Consider the following 21477-nt stretch of genomic DNA (forward strand, 5'->3'; position numbering starts at 1 on the left):
GAAAAAAAGGTATTTATGAAGTCAGACTTGCAATTAATTGCCAGGAAGTAGTAAAGAATGCCAGTTTAATCTCTGCTACCTGTGTAAGTCCTAGGGGAAGATGAGCTCATGAATACATATATAGATCATTACAAGGCTGAATTAAAATACATTAAATATGGAAGTCAGATATAAAGCCCTGAGGGTTATCCAACATAAAAAGAATAGTTGAAGAACAACCTGAAGCTTTAAAAGGTGGGGGGGGGGGACTAAGAATCTCACTGGCTGAAGAAAATAGTTACTATGCACCCTTCAAGGAAAACACCTTATATAAAGCTCGGTATTAGAAAACCCTAGCACCTCAGCTGATCTAAATGAATGCAAATTTAGGAGGAGGGACTTGCTTTATCTTTCTGTTTGTGGTCTTCCGCCCCTGGACCTGAGAGGCTTCAATAATTTTTGCCTGAGTTGGACTGGGCTGAACTAAAGAGGTAAAGATCCTAACTCATCTGTCGAAATCTTTAAAGGGTAAGTTTTGTTTATTTACCATTTGTTAAATGGTATAGTTACTTAGTAAAGTATATGCTATTGGTTAAACCGTTAGATGTTTCTTTTAATATTTCATTTTTGGATAACAATTTCTGCAGTCATCATACACGGATCAGTGTAAGTGACAGACATGCCCCCTCCCACACACACAAACACCAGAAGTGTCACATTCGGGAATGTGCCATTCAATAAACCTTGGTGTATTAATGAATTGGCATCACCAGAGGACTCGATGAAGACCAAAAGTAAAAACTTTAAGGACATTAAAGTAGAATGAAGTGGCTGCCAATCAAAAGGAAGAAATATGTAGATTTATACAAAGGAATAGAAAAAAATGTGAATTAAAGTGGAGCTGGAGAGAATGCTAAGACAATGGAAAGAAAATATTAAATATGGAAAAGCAGGAATCAGAAGGAAATTTATGTGCAACAACAGATTAGTTTAAGAACCATATTGTGGGCAAGAGAGTGTATGCAAGAGTCAGTTGAAGATTGTTCTCAAAAATGACCCAAAATATTTGAAAAGAAATGTTTGCTCCCCCAAAATGAGCCAATGTAGACTTTCCTCTTTTTTTCTTTTTTTTTTTTTTTTTGTAGTGAGGTAGTAAAAATACAGGTTACTTTTTCTTTTTCTTTTCAATTTTCTACTCATTTAGCTTTATTATTATTATTATTATTATTATTATTATTATTTATACATATTTTTGGGATACAGAGTTGACTATCAGTATTTGTGTATAGTATGTGATAATGTTAAGTGAAATAAGCCAGGCACAGAAAGAGAAACACCACTTATCCTCACTCATAAGTGGGAGCTAAGAAACAAAGAAAGAAAGACCATAATAAAACGTTGAACTTTCAGAAGGTGGGAACAGACCTATAGTTACTAGAGATAGGAAGGGCTGAGGGGGAGAGGGGATAGGGAGTAATTGGGTAACGGACACAAATAGACTTTCCTTTTGATAGGAAATGACCACTCTGAAAGGTGTTGCAAGGAAAATCATAAAAGTAACAATAAGAGTAAACATTTTGGAATAATAGAAAAAATTTACCGTGTATAGGTATAGATAATTGAAATTTCAGGAATGTATATTTACTGCAATAACCATTATGAACAAAATAAGGGAGACAAATTCCTGAAAGAAATACAGTATTTTTTTTCCTTAAAATCTCAAAACTGGGCCTAACCAGACATGTTTGCAGTTAATGGAGATTAACTGATTACCTTCCAGTGGGTTTAAAATCACAAGCAAATTCATCTGAAACAGAAACAAACACAACAACCACAAACCTGAAAATCTGGATATTTCTACCAGAAGGCCAAATGAGCCTCCATTATTGAAAGAAGTGTTTTTAAGTTTTATGATATCACTTTAAATTCTGAATTACTCAACTGAATCAGTAAGAAGAAAATAAAAAGCACATCACCTTGGATTTCTGCATGTCTTTAACTGCAAATAATAATTAACAATACAGAAACTAAAGGCCCAGCTACAATTCTTTCAGGAATAAATTATGACTTAATTTAAAAGTAAGTAAACTAATTTTAGACTATAATTTTCATTTAAGAATAAAGCATTAAGAATTTAAATCTTTTTCAGAGCTTCTACATAGAGAAACTAATATAAAATGGAGAAGTCCAGAAAAGAAAGTTTTCAGTCAGCTTTTAGATTTTTTGGTGTAAAGAACTGGTCAATTTTACTAATAGTTAGATTTTAGTCTGCTCACTTAAGTTCCCATCTTGTATAAGTAGAACATCTTGTATTTGCATGTTCTTTTCTTTGATGTGATTCCATATTTAGGGTCAGTTATGCCATGAAAGGCTTTATGCTTGCTTTTTGTTGTGTAACAACAGAAATATAAGCCAATTTGCCTTTAAGCTAAAGACAAGCAAATGTAATTCAGTACCCAGCTCTTTTATTCTTTTGGTTTTGTTATCATTTGGCATTTTGCCCATCCTTTTTACTGACTTCACTTTCTGCTGTATTATCTTAAATGAGTAAATTTTATTTTTTTCTGCAGGCATTTGAATCCATGCTTTGAGAATGGTGTTGTGTGTATGTGTGTGTGACTGTAATTTATAAAAAAAATCAACATTTATCTCATGGGCTCCTATTTCAAGTATGCACTTAACAAATGAGGCATATTCTATGCCTCACAAAAAGAAGAATAATCAGCTTTCACCCTCAGGGAGATTGCCATCCATTTTAGCAGATGTATGTTTTTTCATAGGATAAATAAAGTTTTAGCTCTCAATGTGTTAAGTAAGCATCTTGCCCGAGCAGTAGTGAGATTAAATGGTTTTGGAGTTATATGGACTTGAGTTTGAACCCTGGCTGTGCACACTTAATACCTTTGCTCCTTGAAGCCTGAGATTTCAACTTATGCAATGGAGATGTTAATTTTTAGCTTCTAGAGGTGTCATGAGGGTTATGTGTGGTAATGTATATAAAACACCTAATACATAGGCCTGAAATTTTTAGTTCTCTAAAACATTATTTAAATGAAGTGCTCAGGTTTACCATTGTCCATAATCATTTCTGATAATTTTGGTCTAAGATTTCTCATCAATTTCATAAATGCAGCCAGGTTGAAATTGGCAGTACTTTCAGTGGTGAACGAGGCAGTCATTTAGTCAAAAATTCAGACATGAGGTGGGAATGCCAGAGCATGAAGCTCAAAGGCCAAGCTGACATCCTTCTATACATTCATCCCCCATCACAGCCTTTACTTTTGAAATGACCTCCCCTGGCTGGGGAGCGTTCAGAGGAAGAACAAGAGAAAAGGCTTCATCACGTGTCTAAAATGCCTAGAAAACATAAAAGTTGCTAAGATAGGGAATTGTTTTGCCAGAATTATTTTTAAAATGTAAGGGCACATAAATTATATCAAAAGAGTTTCACTAGAAATAAGTATTGAAGTTCCTTGCCCTTCTGCTCTCAATCTTCCAGACCCAGTAGTGAGTTTTTCCTAGAGACAGCACAAGGAAAAGTCCAACCAAATGCACACTTTTCATTCTTGGACAGTGCTTCTGCCCACCATCTTCCCCCCTTTTCCTTTCTGTTGAACACTGTAGAAAGTAAACTTGAAGCCAAACTTTAATTCTCTATCTGAAATCCACATAGTTGATTTTCTCTCTGTCCCCCTGGTTGCGCTTTGTAATAATCTCCCTCAAAAGAGAATCAGAGTAATCCCTACAACCTTTAAGGAGATAGAAGACTATCCCTAACCAAAAAAATTCTAAAATGTAACTAAGTCTCCAAAACCTACTAGTTTTTTCAGGAGTCTTTACAATTCTTTAATTCCCCTCCTCTCTCCACAGTCCATGACCAATGAGAAAGGGAATATTAAAAGAAAAACATCGGTCATTATTTCAACCCGAGTGAGAGGTTATTTTTCTATATTTTTAAAAATGGGACTATCTTTTTCACTTCTGTTGAACCCGTTGGCATTTTGCGGGAGTTCTCTAACTTTTTTTTTCCCTCCTCTGTGAACTTCTTAAAAATGTTATTATTAAAAATTGTAATTGTCAAATATGATACATACAGTAAAGTGTGCAAATCTTAAGTATACAGCTCAATGAATTTTGTAGTGTATTGATACACCTGTATACGCAGGTCAAGATCTAGGACATATTCAGCACACGGAAGGCTCCCTGGTACACTTTCTCCATCAATAGCCCCCCTCCCTGGTAAACACTTTGCCTGATTTTTAACTTCATATGAATGGAACCACAAACTATGTGCTTTTTTGTGCCCAGTGTGTTTTGATCAAAATTAGGTCCATGAGATTCATCTATATTGTTATATGCATCAATTTTGTTCTTTCATTATGTAGTATTCCATTGCATGAATATACCACAATTTATCCTTCCCTGTTATCCTTCCCTGTTCCCTGAATATTTGTGTTGTTTTTATTATTTGACTGTTATAAGTAAAGCTTCCTTGAACATTTCCACTGTGGATTCTTAATTTTTTCATCCCCTCTCGCTGTAGAAGTTACGATGAATAGAATTCTGGAAAGGGTTTACAGGTGCCCAGCTAATCTTGTTCCATGTTAGTTCTTCTGGTTACTTTGGCACCAAAATTTAAAGGAAGATAAAAAGTTTCTGTTGCTTCGAATTTTAAAAAAGAGGGAGGTGGAGGGAGAAAGGAAGGAAAGAAGGAAATGTATAGGCATGTTAGTATAAAATCTTAGATTCATAATTCCCATTTTACAGACATATCTGAACATCTTAATTTGCAATGGCTAAATAAGTAATGCTTGCATTATTACAGACTTTATCTTACTTTTGGAAATTTTCCATGCCCTCTGGAAATTATTTTAAAAGCTTTATCATCTTGCTTTAAGGAGTGACAAAATTACACTGTCAAGTGCAAGTTCACTAGGCAGTTTGGTCAACTTTAAGTATTTTTCCTGAAAGGGTTTTTTTGTTTTTTTAACTTCACGAGGTGCCCATACGCTTGAACAAATCGCAGGGAAGTTGAGGAAAATAGTGAAATGCATCTTTAAGACTTCACTATGATTGTGCACTGTTACAGGCCATCTCCATTGCTGACTCTTACCTTTCGATTCCTTTTTCCATTTCCCCTAAATTTCTCTGCTTTTGTTGTTAGTTTATTTTGTTTCCTCAAATGTAGAAAGTCATAAGACATTAAAGTTGGTTTTTTGAGCCCTAACATCCACTACATTAATAAATTAACTAACTACCCAGATACTATCCCTTTTCAATTTTTATTTATAGATCATCTAGGAAACTGGTTGATTAAGATCATCAGTGCATGGCAATTAGCAAATTATTTGCTAAGCAGTTTATTTTTTATTGTAGAGATTTTAATTTATTTCTATCATTAAGATTAAGGATAGGTATTTAATTGTGTGTTCATTTTGAGAATGTTGGCTTATTTTTATTCTGTTCTTGTTTATTTTGTTACAGGAAAAAATACATGCAAGTGTATTTCAAAAAGTTCATGGAAAAATAGAATTAAAAGATAAAGAGAATCTTTCCATGAACTTTTTGAAGTGCCCTAGTATTCTTTATAACATCGTTATTTAGTGTTTGACATCAGAGTGTAGTCATTTTCAATTGAGTTCATGCCAAATGAAGTTAGAGAGGCTTCATGATAAGTTAAATGTCAAGCCATAGACCTTCCTCAGAGTAGCCACTTGTTACTATAGAATAAATTACAAATGGTGTGAAAATAGTGCCGAAAGACTGTGCAAACATGGTAAGCCAAGTTCTGGGCATCAACTCTTCAACCAAAAAGAGTTAATCTAAGAAAAAAAAAATACAATTGACTTCTCAGTTTCCAGTTTTTAACAATCACAGGTAAAAGTTTAAAATACAGTTCAAAATGTCTATTGCTTTCCCTCATCATTTAGGGCTGGATAAGTGAGGCTTCTATGAATGTTTTACCTCATCACCCATGTACTGGAAGCAGTTTTATTTCAAGACAGAATGGAAACTGTGGGCCAAAGTTGAGAGAAAAAAGAAATATTTGTGTTGAAGGGTAGTGGCCATACAAAGTCATACAGCTAATAAGTATATAAAAGCTTGAAATTTATTGCGTTGCTTGGAAGGACTTTTTTTTGGATCCTGAGTTTTCTTGACATATATTAACATCTCCATTTGAGAAGAGTCACAGTTCTCTCTCCTAACCGAATTCCAAGGCCAACTTTCAGGCTTTACTTAAAACATGCTTTGTATTAACCCTGCCAGGAAATAGCCCTTTGTTAGCAATACAGTCCTGGGCTCAAAAAGGCTGAGGTGATAAAAATATAAATTGTGATTCTATTGGGGGGAAAAAAAGAACTACCCTAGCTACAGCTGGTTTTGAATTCCTAAGATAGTGCTTAACTTGCTCAAGGTTCTCATTCAACATTTACAATTGGCTCAGTGTTAGGGAGAGGGAAAAACCTGTTGCTACAGCTCCTTTAAGTGCTGTGGGATTCAAAACAACTCTCTAGATAGCACACATTCCTGTGGTGGGAGGCAGATGGTGAGCAGAAAGCCTTCCCCATTCATTCAGAGAAGGGGAAAGGAGACTGAACTTACCTTCCAACAGGTGAAGTTAAGCAAGTCCTGTAAGTGGATTGATTTGTTATATAAACTGAGTTCTGTCCATAGGGGCCATAAGCAAGATTCTCTCACCTGGTACCCTTCTGTTCCCCCTCCACACACCCATATCTGCTTAGCTCACTGCTGGGAAAATATTTCTTGCTCAGAGACGCCTTTCTTCCTCCTTGATGATAGTAATTTTTTTTCTCTTTCCTTTTAGCTCAAAAGGAGAATTTTTTTCCTTTCAGTCACGCCTGTGTGCATTGTCTATCTAATACAACACACTGCTTCTCTTTTCCTTTGTTACTATGCTCGTGCATGTCTTAAAAACAAATGTGAGCTTTGTATCAAAACAAAATAAATGCATGCTTTATAAAGTTATAAAGGAGTCATACAGCTGTTCTCAGTGATTATATTCTTAGAGATTTAAAAATTTTGAAAGTCCTCAGAAATTTCTTTTAAAAAAAACCTATCAACAAACTTATTACAAAGAATCATTTTGTGAAGTTTTTTATTTTTGCTCCTACCGATTGTTTACAAAAATACCTAGAGTGTTTCAGAAATAGTTATGCATATTTTAGTGAAGTGGGAACAGATTAAACAGATTAAAGCTTTTAGACTGGTTTTTCTTTTGCAATTAATCAGTTATATTTATTCATAGAAGTTATTTTACATAATATTTCAGCAGAGGTAGATGAAAACATTACCTAGTGCAACAACTTATAAAAGAATAGCAGATCATATAAGGGTTGTGGGAGCAAGAGAAAACGGTTGCTGATATGTATTATTCTTTGAAAGCCACATCTTTGTATTGCCATTTTAAATTCTGTAACTGCTGTCTAACTCTTCAGCAATGTAGGGAAAGAGAGACCTTCTCTGGTGTATTTTCTCCTGTTCTTTTCCTCCCTTTCTTCCGTCCCCAATCTCAGTGGTATTCAAAGACAAAGCTACTGAGCTGCTGACAGTCTCTAGTTGGAGGGATGAACTGTTCTGAGTCATCCACACTTTTATCTTGTGAGATCATTCATTCTATGAGCAATGACATTACCTTTCCAGGAGGCTGACTGGATAGGGATAAAGATAAAGTCCATGATCACGGAAGGAATGAAGTTAAAGGACTTGGAATAGCATCTGATAAACAGGAGGAGCTTGATAAGTATTTGTTGGATAGCAGTCTTCAACAGTTTCCTTTATGCCAGTTTTATCTCTAACCAGATCATGACAGAACAAATTTTCCTTTTCGTTTGTATTATAGTTATAAACCTGGCCTTCAAAATATTGAGAGACTTTACATTGGCAACATTAAGCAAAGCTTTATTCTAGCATCCCAAGTCCACCAAACCTTTATCACTTTATTTCCAATACTAGAGTACTTCAAAAAGTTCATGGAAAAATAAAATTGAAAGGTAATACAAATCTTTCTATGAACCTTTTGGAGACCCCTTGTATATACCCTTTAAATTTTCTTAAGGGTGTTACAGAGAACAGTTGTGCTGAGCTAATAATACTCCAAACCCCCTGTTGGCCCAAAAGAAACCGAGGCCAAACATATAAAGCACAGGATTTATCGAGCTAATATGACAATTGCAACCAGGAAGTACATAGGTCAGGTCACCCTGAGAAATGCACTCTGAAGACAACCAGCAGAGCTTAACATTTTATAACCACAAGAAGGGGAGGAATCAAAGGAGAGAGGGAGAAGGACAGTTCTCCTAATCCCTTCCTCAGTTTTTCTATTGGTTGTACATGATGTGTAGATTTGGGATTGTTACTAGGTTATACTCTCCATGCAGGGATCTAGGGTACGGGTTACAAGAAGAATTATAAGTTATTTTATGACTTCCTGGTGCTATGATATCTGCTCCTAAGTAAACATGGTTTTATGATCATGTTTTCCAGGACAGGTGGAAGTTACTGCTGACTTATCCCAGATCTTCCAAGGCACTATAATATAGCTGACCTGTTTGGAGCAGATTTTTTGTTATCATTTCCTCTTTTTGATAAAAAACAATCTTTCATAGGATAGCATTGATACTCAACTCAGGTAGACATTTGGTCCCTTGTTACTGGGAAGGCTCATTCCCACAAAGTCATGTCCCTTATAGGAGGGGAAGAAATTAGGCTCTGGCCTCTAGGTCTAAGTCTGAATTTTAAGCAACATGGGAGTTGGATGGGATGGTAGTCAGATCCTTTAATTCTTGGCAAACGTGAAAAACTAGATAGTGGCATTTGTGGCAAATCCAGCAAGGAGGATAAATTGTGCCCTCGGGCAAAAGAGTATGTTCATTATAGAAATACGTTCTTTCAAGAGTGTTAATGGGCTGAATGGTGAAAAACAGCAAGGAAAAAAACTAAGGGCACTTTTACAACTTAAACTAGGTAATAAGTTTTAACTTGGCATAGGCCTAGGAGAAAAACTATTAAAACAAATATTAAAATTCTGTAAGTAATCTTGAGGCTTATGGCCTGGTTAGAATGTGAACTAAGAGATGAGACCCACAGTCTGACAAAAGCCTAAAACTAGAAGAATTCCCAAGAGTCAAAGTGAAAATTCCAAGTGTTTCAGCAACATTAACCATGGAGTTGTCATCAAGTCAGGTCTGGAGTCTTGGGTATACACTGTCTATGCAGATGCTGTCTTTTTCTTGTTCTGGCTGGAAGATTGAGGCATTTGGCTACAAATTAGCTTCAGTTGAAGATCTCCAATGATGGAGAAGGTCCACTCAGATAGATTTGCGTTTTTCAAATGAGAAATACACATCCATGAGTCAATGCCTTTAAGCTTAGCTGCACAGGGATTGGTTAACAATACCTGACAAGATCCCTTCCAATGTGGTTGGAAGGAGTCCTTTGTTTGGTGGTGTTTCCAAATAAAGTCTCTGGGCTGAAGACCATGGTCTTTGATGTATTCACCTTCCTGGAGCTCACTGTGGAAGGAATCTTTTATTAATTTAGAATTTTTTATGAGGAGCTTTATAAGTCCTTGGCAGTAATGAAGAATATCACCTTTTAGAAGAGCTGATTTATAAAGTCTTTCATCTAGGCACATAGGTCTTACCTGTTATTATTTCAAAGGGAGAAAGCTGATGCTTTCAAATGGGATAGAATGCAAGTTGAGCAATACCAACGGAAGAGACTTTGGCCATATATTATAAATGGACTTAATTATTATATTGTAAATGAGTACCAATGAAATGAATCCCTTGATCATTGTGGAGCCCAGAGGGAACTTCCTAGTAAGGGATATTTGTTAAAATTCAGGATTCAGTATAGATAATGAAAACTCAAAAACAATGAAAAAGCTAGTGTATTATTAATACTAAAGTTAATTTTGTTAAAATCTTATAAAACAAATTTATCCAATCTTAGTCAGCTTTGACCATGTAAGATTTTTATAAATCTTTTAAAATTTCTTGGCAAAAGAAGTTTTAACTTTTTTTCTCAATTTTTCACATCCATTCAGTTTCAATCATAACATTCCTCTTTATTTTGAAAGAACCCTTAATACCCTTTAAGCTTAGACAAGATTAACTCTTCTTGAACAATAAAAAAAACAGATCTTCATCTTTTTATAACCTTTTTTTTACCAAAAATACATTCTACTTTCTTTATACATTCTGTATACAGAATTGTAGTTTTTATATCCAGTAGTTTTAATTATATGTTAACTACAACGTTAACTTTTAGTAAGCCTAATTTCCAGAGAAGCAAGCAATTTTTAAATTGTTTTATATCTGTATCTGTAGATGAAAACCATCTCATAATTTCTAGAGAAATAGGTGTCCTCAAATTTTTCATTAACAGATCTAAATATATTTAGCTTTTTTATATTATGAATAAGATGTCAAAGTACGTAAACTTAAGATTACATTTAATAATTGTTTTAGGATCTAACTTATTTAGAAATGACTCAATTTTCTTATTATTACCTATTACTTAACATGATTTTAAGATTTTAAATTATTGGAAAGATTTTTGAAACAACAATAAGTTCATTCATAAACATTTATCCTAATTTCATTTTACCTAATTTACTCACTTTAAACAGGTATATTTAAATTGGCTTTAGGAAAACAAAGCTAGCCGTTTATTTGTAATCTTTTAAAGGTGGCCTGCTTTGTTGGTTTGTTGTAATGAAAGCAGACACCCACACACACATACCACCTCCCCCGCCTTTGTTGTTGTTGTTGCTTGGGGCAGTTTGCCTTCTCTTAAAAGATTTGGTTTGATTAATTAGCTGCTGAAGCTGTAAGCTCATGACTTGATTTTCTCCTTTTGGAGAGTTTTAGAGAGCTGATTAGCCAAATCAGCAAGATCATGAATCTGAGCAGTTGCCCAATTAATTTGATATCTTTTAACCACAGTGACTGGATCCTCACCAAGTCCATTAAGAAAAGTGCAGTTTAAAAGATCATTTTGACAGCTTTGGAGGCCTTCATCTGTTATACCAGAATATTGTTGAAAAGTATTTTTTTTTCTTTTGGAAAAATAAAATCACATCAACCAGTCTCCTTTGAACCAAGGCCTTTGGGATACTGGACATAGGTACCTTTCCCTTTAACTGTCTTGGACCCAATGAATGGCAGGGTCCATCTTGGTCCTGGATTTACATAGCTGGGGCAGATCCCAGGACAAAGTTACAAAACAATATCTGGAAGATATGACTTCTTCCAGCATGGCCTAGCAGCCAACCTTTACAGCTTTAGCTTACAAATAAATCAAGTCAGTATTAAGAAAAATCATAGAAGCAGTGGTTTTATGATCTTAAAACATCTAAGAGACAGTATAAATTTGTCTGACAGTAGACCTAGGCAAATGTGTCTAAATTAAATTTTGAAAACATTTTTATTTAGTTTTACCAACAATTTTAAACTAGCTTTATTTCCCAAAGATTACTAAGGTCACATGACCTTGAAAAGTATTGGGGCTTAAGTATTTAATTTATGAGTACCCATTATCTATAAGCCAAATTGATATCATATAGATACTATACAAACAAGTATAGACATATACATGTAGATACAAGCTACCATATGCATATGTTTATATGTACATAAACATGAAAACACAGAAACAAATACAGATCCTATAGCTTTTATTAAAATTTTTCATTTGTTCTTAAAGAGTTTTCTTTCTCTCTCGGATTATCAGTCTTAAATTACCTGCTCCATTGTCCTGTGCAACTGTTACCTAGGAAACCCTAAATTTGTACTGTCAAAGAGATGACTCCTAGTTGGAACAAGACAGATGATCTGTATGTCAAGACACAGAGAAGAAATGTAAGTTTTCCAAGAAAGAGCTTCAGCACATTGCCTGTTAGGTCTGAATGTTTCCGAAGCTCATCTGGGTGGACAAAATATCCATTTCTACTAGAGCTGAATTTGTTAAATTTATTTTTCAAAATTGGTCTTGAGGATTCTCTCTGGAAGGTGGCTATAAACTCTAGTGCTGGCCTGACAGGTTTATCAGCAGTTCTCTAGGAGAGCCCACATGGGGACAGAATTAGGTGTAGGTATGTCATTTAGATAAGACAGAGGAGGATTTAAAAATAGATGTCCAGACAACATAAAATCATAGGAATTTACTCTAGGATTTTACAAGGAAATACACAGAAAATTCAGAAGTCTATTTACAATAACCAGTTGAATGCCAGAAAATCTTATTTTTAGAGATCAACCTAGTTAGGTGACTTTTTCAATTTAGTTTCTGTTCTGTAAACTGGATTACTGAGATAAGAGGGAAGCCTGTTAACCAATAGGATTGAAGGAAAAGAGGGAAAAAAGTACTGTCAATTGAAAATTTCCCATGTGGGGAAGCAAAAATCTAACAGAGAGAAATAAAGATGCTTTTAAAAATGAATATAGCTTGAGTGATCGGCTTTTAATTAAACCAAATTTTGAGCTCTATAAAAGTTCTTTGAAATCTATTATTACCAGTTTTTTTTTTTGTTTGTTTTTTGTTTTTTTTTTTTTTGCTTGTTTGTTTTGTTTTGTTTGTTTTTTGTGGCTGTCCTTTATGGGGATTATTATTATCAGATTTTAGCTGGAACGAACAGCAAATATACCTGGACTTTCTTTCTTTTTTTTTTTTAATGGCTGGCTGGTACAGGAATCCAAACCCTTGATCTTAGTGTTATCAACACCATGCTCTAACCAACTGAGCTAATTGGCCAGCCTGGCCTTTAAATTTTTAAGGTAGCTACCAAGTGACTCCACCAAAACCAGAGTTGTAAAGAAGCTATCTTGTGGCACTCTCAAAGAAAATGCCTTGAGAGCTGGCAATAGTCAGTATGCTAGCTGCAAATAAGCCTATTCATTTAGCTCAGAAAAGAAATTAAACAAACAACAAAAGTTTATAAAATATTATAAACCAAATTTTAAATCAAAAATACATCTGAACAAATGACTCAAAAATTCAAAACAAATAAGGACTTTGTACCATCTTATGATCTCAAATCTTTCCAATGACAAAGTCAAGAGGAAATTTAGAAGTTTTGCTGGCTGCAAATGGGATGTAACCCACATTTTTGTTTGACCATATTTTCTAGGTTCTCAGCTTCTTAGCTAACTGTCTATAAACAAAGTTCCTGTGTCGCCCCATAGACCAGAAATTTAAGCCATCAGTAAGATAAGGAGAAAATGCAAAGCTTTTTATGGGGTAGAAGGATCATAAATATGAACCCCAAAAGGCTGAGTCATAATTTTAAACCATTTAAACTGACTTTTATAGATATTTCTTTCTTGAGTTAAAGGAATTTTGTGGTGGATCTAAAGAATTTTCAAATCCAATCTCTGTTCAAAATGTTATTTTGCTAATTTCTTGGGTGATACAGTTGAAAGGGTTTTACTTGTATATCTTCAATGGACTGATTCTTAACTGGGAATCAAACCTGGGCCACTTCGGTGGAAATATGGAATCTTTACCATTGGGCAACAGGCTGAAGTTTTGAAAGTCCTACAGGGGATCTAAAGTATGCAGTTTGAGCATAAAAAGGATTTTAACTTTGTCTTAAATCTAATTTCTGGTTTTTAATCTTGTTAAAGGACTTTTAAGGATAGTTGTTATATATATTTTTCCATATGTACCTGTAAGAGAGCCATTTCAGGTAACTCTCTAAAAAGCTTTTGTTTAACATAACCAGCTTATTTTAATGGATCCATGTCTGGGCATTGTAATTTTAAGGTCACCTCAAGTTACATGGACGTGTCAATCTACTTGCAAGACAAAATACCATAGAGTTTATACATAAATCCAGCAGGTATAAAGGGGGTTGCCCTCCAAGCGATGGCTCAGTTTTTGATGAGTGAATTCTCATGATTTAAAACCTCCTTCACATGTGACCAAGTCAGGATAATGTGTCAAGAAAGGTGTTGCTTCTGGATACTGCTTCTCAGAGTGTCACCAGTGAGCCAGGGTCAACCTCTCATGTGTTGCGATATCTCTTTGCTGCCTAGTGGAGACAGTGTACTAGGTGAACAACCTTTATATGTACCTTCTAGATGAGCAGAAAGGTCCCTATAGAAGTGTTTTCCTTTTGGGCAAGTCCCTGTGAGGCTGCTGCACATCACAAATCATCATCCTGACATGTCCATTAAAATTGTAGTTGACTAGAATACCCTGCTGAGTCGGAGGGTGCAACTGCCTCTTACCTAAGGGTGAGAAACTCATCCTCGTGTGCTTTTCAGGCAGGAGCTAACATTGAGCGAGTCACAAATGAAAAGGTAGATTCAATTGCAATTTATAACAGACAGCTGTTATGTTAAAGCATGCTATGCAATTTCCCCCTAGTCCAGAAACATAGCTGAACCTCACTGGTGCTTGCCTGTCAATACCATGACCCAGTTTTCCCACCTAGCGGAGTGGACTGAGATGACAGGATTCCCTTTACTCAAACACCTATCCAAAAGTGGAGACAGCTGCCAAATTGTAACCCAGATCTCTCACGGTGCAGGGGGAGCGAAATGGCAGTACCTTCACTTGAACCTCCCGTGGACAGAGATGGAAACCCTTCTTCTCAAATGGAAGAGAGAGGGTTAGGGAAAAAAACACCTCATTAAGTCCCATTCAGACCTCAACCAAAAATAGGGAGGTCTAAAATCCAGGAGAAATCAACCCCTTCCTCACCATCGGAGCCCCTGGAGTTGGAGGGCATAATGGGCCCCTCTGTTTTGCAGGTACCAAAGCTCAACCTCAAGAGGGAAACTGGGTGGTCAGAGGAGTTGCTCTGGATTCTATCCTCATCACCAGGAATGTTGGCCTGAAAGAAACTGAGGCCAAACATATAAAGCACAGAGTTTATCGAGCCAGTGTGACGATTGCAACCAGGGAGCACATAGGTCAGGTCACCCTGAGAAATGTGCTCTGAAGAGGACCCATCAAGATTAGCATTTTATAGTCAGAAGAAGCAGGAAGGATCACAGGGGAGAGGGAGGACAGCTCTCCTAATCGCTTCATCGGTTTTTCAATTGGTTGTACATAACGTATAGATTTGGGATCCCTCCGTGCAGAGATCTAGAGTAAGGGTTACAAGAAGCATTCCACATTATTTTATGACTTTCTGGTGCCGTGATGTCTGCTTCTAAGTAAACATGGTCTTATGATGGGCAGGTCAATGTGACTGCAGACTTATCTCAGATCTCCCAAGGCACTACACTTTAGCTGACTTGGTCAGAGCAGATTTTTTTGTTATTACCACCTAAATGACCGCAGTATTCCATACTTAACCTCAACATAAATTATTGTTGGCAGGGATACTTTAGGTGCTCAAAGAAATTTTTAGGTAAATGCCATAAAATCCACATTAAGGATTTTCTGCCTTGAAATAATTTAGATAAACTCTGCTAATGAACAATTCCCTCTCTAGCAAACTGGAAAGCCTCAGTCATATTTTGATGACTTGCACCTGATTTCAATTATTTGTGTTGTTGCCAGCAGTATAAATGAACAGTGTAATTAGAATATCTACAACTAGGAAGTGTGCATTCCCTCATGGAAACATTAGTGTGACAGTCATGAGTGTTTGCTCCCTCGGAGAAGGGTGAAGTTCTATAGAGCGGGCTTCTCAAACTTTGTAGTATGTGTGAGAATCACTGAAGATCTTGCCACGGTGCAGATTCTTATTGTGTAGGTCCAGGGTGGGTCACGAAATTCTGTATTTTTAGCAAGGTTCCAGGTAAAGAGGATGCTGCTGGTCTACATTAGAACTACCTGGGCAATTTTTTAAAATACGCATTCCTGGGTTCCACCCCTACCCCATTCCACCTCCTGGGATTCTGATCTAATTGGCCTGGGTTATGGCCTGAGCATGGGGATTTTTAAAATCTCCTAGGTGAGGCTAATGTGCAACCATGTTTAAAACCTCTAGTTCCTAGTTATCACAGTTTCCACGTGGCAGTTCATTCGCTTACAAGAATCACTTGCCTGGCCTCTGTAGGCGTGTGATTTCCTGAATTAAATACCCTGACCTTTCTTAAGGAAATCATACTAGTCTTTCAAAACTCCCTTTCAAAGATGACTATTTTTCAGATAAATAATACATTCCAAAAATTCTTTAGCAGTCACCTTACTCTAAATTCCATAGAACTTTATTTGTACTCCTAAGGCAATGACCACATTCTGCCTTATAATTATGTGTATTTATCCTAGCCTCCCTAGTTGAGAAACTACCTAAAGGCAGAGCTGTCTTACCTCTTTTATCTTCCCCTGTGGTTTTCCACCTCAGTGTTCCCACACAGTACCCTTAGCATGCATTTGTTCACTCAACAAACATTCACGGAGGGTTCACGTGGGAAGCTTGCCAGGCTCTGGTCAGGTCTGAAAAAACAGACGCCTTCCCTCCAGTCATGAGGAGCGTCACATTCAAATGAGGGAGACTGATATCCACAAATAAGTCGCAGACACAAATGGAAGATTTCAACTGAGACATGAGGGAATCTAAACTTTTCCAGACTGGGAACAATTCTTCTTGAAGAAGTGATAGAAATCTGAAGCATGTAAAACTAGGTAGAGGTGTGGAATGAGGATGAAAAGCATTTTAGGTAGAGAAAACTGTATACACAAACGCCCTGGACTGGGAAGGAACACGGCAGTGATTGAAAAAAGGGCATTGTGACTGAGTTTAACCCAAAGGATTCAAGCTGAAAGATGTTCCTGAGTGATACCAGGGGGCACTCATCTCCTGGCTGAGGTTCCCCAAAATCCATTATAGAAACTAGGTCTGGCTGCCTGGCCCCAGACAAAAATAAACAACCCAAAAGTCAAATGGTTGGTGAAAATGGAAGTCAGCTTTTATTCAGGAATACCGGTGACCTGAGGAGAAGTGTTAGGCTAGCCCATCTCTCTGTTAAACCTGAAGGTCATGGCTTTAGTCTGGCCATTCTCTTTGGTAACAGATTTTGGGGAGCCTCAGCCAGGAGCTGAGTACAGCCATCCAGGAGCTGAGTGCCCCCCAGTATCAAGAGTGCCCCCTTCTTCTGAGGAAGGCAGAAGAAATTTAGTAAACATTAGTAACAGAATAATGAAATCCCCCCCCAAAATAAATCGTGGTATAGTAAATTTAATTGTTTACTTATACAGTGATTGAAGCAGGAGGCCATAGGGTTGGTATGGACATAGCATTTGGAATTACCAGTAAAACTGGCTCATTTGATTGTACTGATTGGTTACAATTTGAAGGTAATAATGACACCCCCCTCCCAAATTGTACACTATTCTCAGAGAATGGTATCATCCCTGGAACATCAAGCCAAAAGTATTTTATTTTTGTCTCTTATTTAAGGTTTCGATTAGTAATGTATTTGCTTGATTTTTAAAGAAATTCAAAATTTTTCAGTCAAAAATCTCCTTCCTACCTCTTAAGCATGTTCAAGTAAATGCATTCTAAGCACTGCATTGTTACCTCTGAATCATGATTTTCTCCCCTCTGAACCATGCTTTTCTCCCCTTAATCATTCATTCTGTATTTCTTTTGATTTTATTAGAGAGCTTCCTTATTTTTTCATGAGAAAAAATGTGTTTTAAAAGCTGCTGTTTATTATTCTCTTACATTGATGTATTAACTGGTATGTGCCCTATAGTTAGGATGCTTCTGATATTTTGCTATTGAAAACAAAGCCACAATGAATAATCTTGTACTTTAGACATTCTTCACATATGAAAATATGTCTGTAAGATAATTTTCCAGAAGAGAAATTGCTAAGTCATGAGTATATGTATTTGTAATATTGGGAGATATTGTTAAATTTCCTTCCATAAGTATTATACCATTTCACAATACTGCCAGAAATACATGAGTCTCTTTTTCCTACAGCCTCCCCAATAGTGCATTCTCAGCCTCCTGGATGTTCTCCAGATCCAATAAGCTGGAAAAAAAAAAAAAAGATATTTTAATATATTTTAATTTGGATTTCTCTTATTATGAGTGAAGTTGAACATCTCTTGTTATGTTTAAAAGCCATTTATGTTTTCATTAATTGGTTTGTTTTTGTATTCTTTGCCCTTCTTTAATATTGGGTTGTTGGTAATTGTCTTATTGATTTCTAAAAGCTTTTTATATATTAATAACGTTACACTTTTTTGATATGAGTTGCAAATAATTTTCCCAGCCTGTCTTTTGTATTTGCTTATAGTCTTGTGGAGTTCATCAATTATTTGTTTGCCAGTGTTTGTTTTTGCCTTACAGAAGATTTTGGTTTTGATAGTTAAACTTGCTATCAAATATTTTAGGGCTGGTTGGTTAGTTCAATTGGTTAGAGCACTGCCTTGTGACACCAAGGTCAAGGATTTAGATCCCCATACCAGCCAGCCACCAAAAAATAAAAATAAAATAATAATAATAATAATAATAATAATAAACTTATTAATATTTTCAGTTATGATTTTAGGATTCTGAGTCATAGTTACAAAGTCCTTCCCCACTCCAAGACTATAAATGAATTCTTCCATGTTACATTCTAGAACATTTATGACTCCACCTTTGGATTTTTGTCTTTGATCTTTCATATATACTTGGTATAATATATAAGGCATAGATCTGACTTGTTTTTGCATTCCCATCTGATGTCCAAATATTATTTTTTGAATTATTTTTTAAAAATTAACAGACCATTGAGAAGGGAAAGCAAGACTTGAGTCTAGGAGACCCAGTTCCAGGAAAGTAAAAAGTCATGAAGTACCAAAGCAAATAAATTGTCAGGGAAATTTAAATATTTAATCTGTGTAGCAAGTTGGACAGCAAATATAAGAGTACTTTTAAAAGCTCATGGAAAAATAGAATTAAAGGGTAATATGAATCTTTCTATGAACTTTTTGAAGTATCCTCATATATTACATAGGTGCTGCCATTACTTTTCCTTTACAGCCAGTCTCTCATGGCACTTTTCTTTACAATATATTGTTTCAGGCAGCCACTTCTAATTAACCAAAAATGACACATTTGCCAACCCTGGTACAGGACTTGATTTGGGAGGAATGAAAGCAGGAGAAGTGTCAAGAGATGTGGCTGAAAGGGCAAGTGATGTCAGGGCCGTAAATGCATATTAAGCAATGGAGACAGTGTAATTTTTTTTTTAAGGCAAAATCTGGCATGATAAGGTATGTTTATAAAGACAGGAGGGAATGATGGATTGAATGAGAGAAATCAAAGGCTATTGTAGTAGTCCAGTACAGGGATGTTAAAGACCTGAACTCAGGTAGTAGAATGAAATAGAGAGAAAGGGTCATATGCAACAGGGAAACTCAACAGGACATGTCAGAGTTAAATCCAGCAGGAGTTGGAAACCAATTGGGTACAGGCAGGAAGAGAGAAGATAGAATGAAAACTGATTGGCCCCTCCCACTTGGGCATGTAGAGGTGCAGAGAATCCAGACAGAGAACTTACAAGGAACAAATTTGGGGATGGAGAGATAATAATGAAGAGAATGAGTTTGGCTTTGAATTTTGGATATCAATACTATATTTGGACTGCTTGCATTTGCTTAGCACTTTAAGAAATAAAGAGAAAGGCCAGCCTGTGGCTCACTTGGGAGAGTGTGGTGCTGACAACACCAAGTCAAGGGTTAAGATCCCTTTACCAGTCATCTTTTGGAAGGAAGGGAGGAAGGAAGGAAGGATTTAGTGTTGATACACGCAAGGAATGTACTGGAGAAAAGAAATTGCATATACAGAAGCTAGAGAATGACAACTCAGATCTATGAATTCCCAGTATAAAAGATGACTGCCTCAGCAATGGTGGGAAAAGATGAACTTGCAAATAGAGCATGTAATTAAAAAAAAAAAAAAAAAAGGTAAACTAAACTAAAGCTTATGCAAGTCTACATAAACTGGAATAGGAAGCATGAGGTGATCCTGTAATAATAATCTAGCGTTAGCCTCTACCTGCCAGTCCCAGTATACTATGTCCAAGGTTGGGCTTCAGGACTTTAGACATTAAAATCCTGGAGAAGATTCAAAGAGCAGCAAAGATAATTAAAGGGTTAGGAAAAAATAGCTGAGGTGTGAAAGTATACTTGAGTTAGCCTGGAGAAAAGAAGAACAGATGGTGACTTTATTCACATTAAGTAAATGAAGCCAATATACAAATATTTTCACAGAGTTCAGAGCAGGATAAAGGCTTAAACTGTAAATTGATACAGGCAGAACTTTCTGGTATGACGGTGAAATAGAGTAAATTTGATGGCTTAAATTATCTAGAGGTTATGAAATCTTCTGTCTGTGAAACTTTAAAGTATGGAGAACTACATAAGAAATCCACTGTTCAGAAAGCACTTTGTACTTGATTCAAGTTCCTGATCCCTGCTCGCAAAAGCCCATCACAGATCTTGTGGAGTTGCTACTGTATGTAAGATCCCCATTCTAGAAGATCGTTTCCACAATCAGTGCCCCTTCAAGAGCCATTCATTCATTTGATAATTTTTAAAAAATATGTGTGAGACATTATTTTGGATGCCAAGCATATGGAGTGAACAAAACAGAAGAAAGTCTGTTGCTCTGTATCAGGTACTGAGCAACTAGCTGCTCAGCCCTGTAAAATCCATCCTCTTGAAAATCTGTCTCCTGCCATAGTCCTCACTTCCTGGATCTCTTATCTGATTCCTCCCATATCTCTGTCTGACTCCAGTATCTCAGAGATCTGTTTAAGGAACTGGAGAATCCCTGCTCCAAAAATAAGTAGAGGGTTTAAGGGTCTGGATCTAATATTTTTCAAACCAAACTTGAATTAATCTGTGGGTTTAATTTGTATCAAACTCATTCAAGGTATTATTTATTCATTGGGCTTATTCACTTCCTCTTGACTATTGGCTGTCTGGCTGCCACTCGTGAATAAGATAGCACAATGATCAGTGATGGTGCTTATTGGAGTCCTAGACAGTGACTTATTTTAACTGCTCAGGCAGGCAAAATTAGGACATATATTATTTAGGTAGTCTGTTTATGTAATACATTTTGGGATATACCAAGTATTTCTAGATGTTTAATAACAGAAAATGTTTGGAAAGAAGGCAAGTGTATATGTTAAGAAATTAGCTGAATGTCTTTAAAAGCATATTTAGAAATAAAAATTGATTGCCACATAGGTTGTAAGTTCTTTAATTTCTTTGAAGCTAAGTGTTTGATGGATTTGCTTTCTTGGTACTGAATTCAGCATAGAGTAAGGGCTGATTATATCTTTGCAGAAGTCAACTATGCTAATTTAGAAGCTAACTGTAGGATAGGGAGTCATTTTCCTCCTGTTATATATCTCCAAATACTGTGAAGCATCCCCATATCAGTTGATCCAATTTGCTGCACAGAAGCAGAAGGTAGGATTAAAGAGAAAAGGTGCAGAGCCAGCACTCCTGGAAAAGATCATTTTACTGGTAGAATTTTCACCAATTCAAAGATGTGCAAACCAG

General features: G+C 36.1%; 1 protein-coding gene across 2 annotated transcripts in view; it reads left to right on the plus strand.

Annotated features, from left to right (window-relative positions):
• The first annotated feature begins 466 nt into the window (after window positions 1-466).
• The window catches only part of SLC39A10 (solute carrier family 39 member 10), a 118784-nt gene continuing 97773 nt past the window's right edge, over window positions 467-21477 (plus strand). Inside the window, exon 1 of one of the 2 annotated variants that reach the window (XM_063077562.1) lies at window positions 467-507. The gene's annotated coding sequence lies outside the window, so the exon portion shown is untranslated. Of the gene's footprint in view, window positions 508-6566; window positions 6612-21477 lie in introns of those variants that run through there. The other variant, XM_063077563.1, reaches the window with a different exon arrangement.

Source organism: Cynocephalus volans, chromosome 1 (assembly GCF_027409185.1).
Source record: "Cynocephalus volans isolate mCynVol1 chromosome 1, mCynVol1.pri, whole genome shotgun sequence".
NCBI lineage: Eukaryota > Metazoa > Chordata > Mammalia > Dermoptera > Cynocephalidae > Cynocephalus > Cynocephalus volans.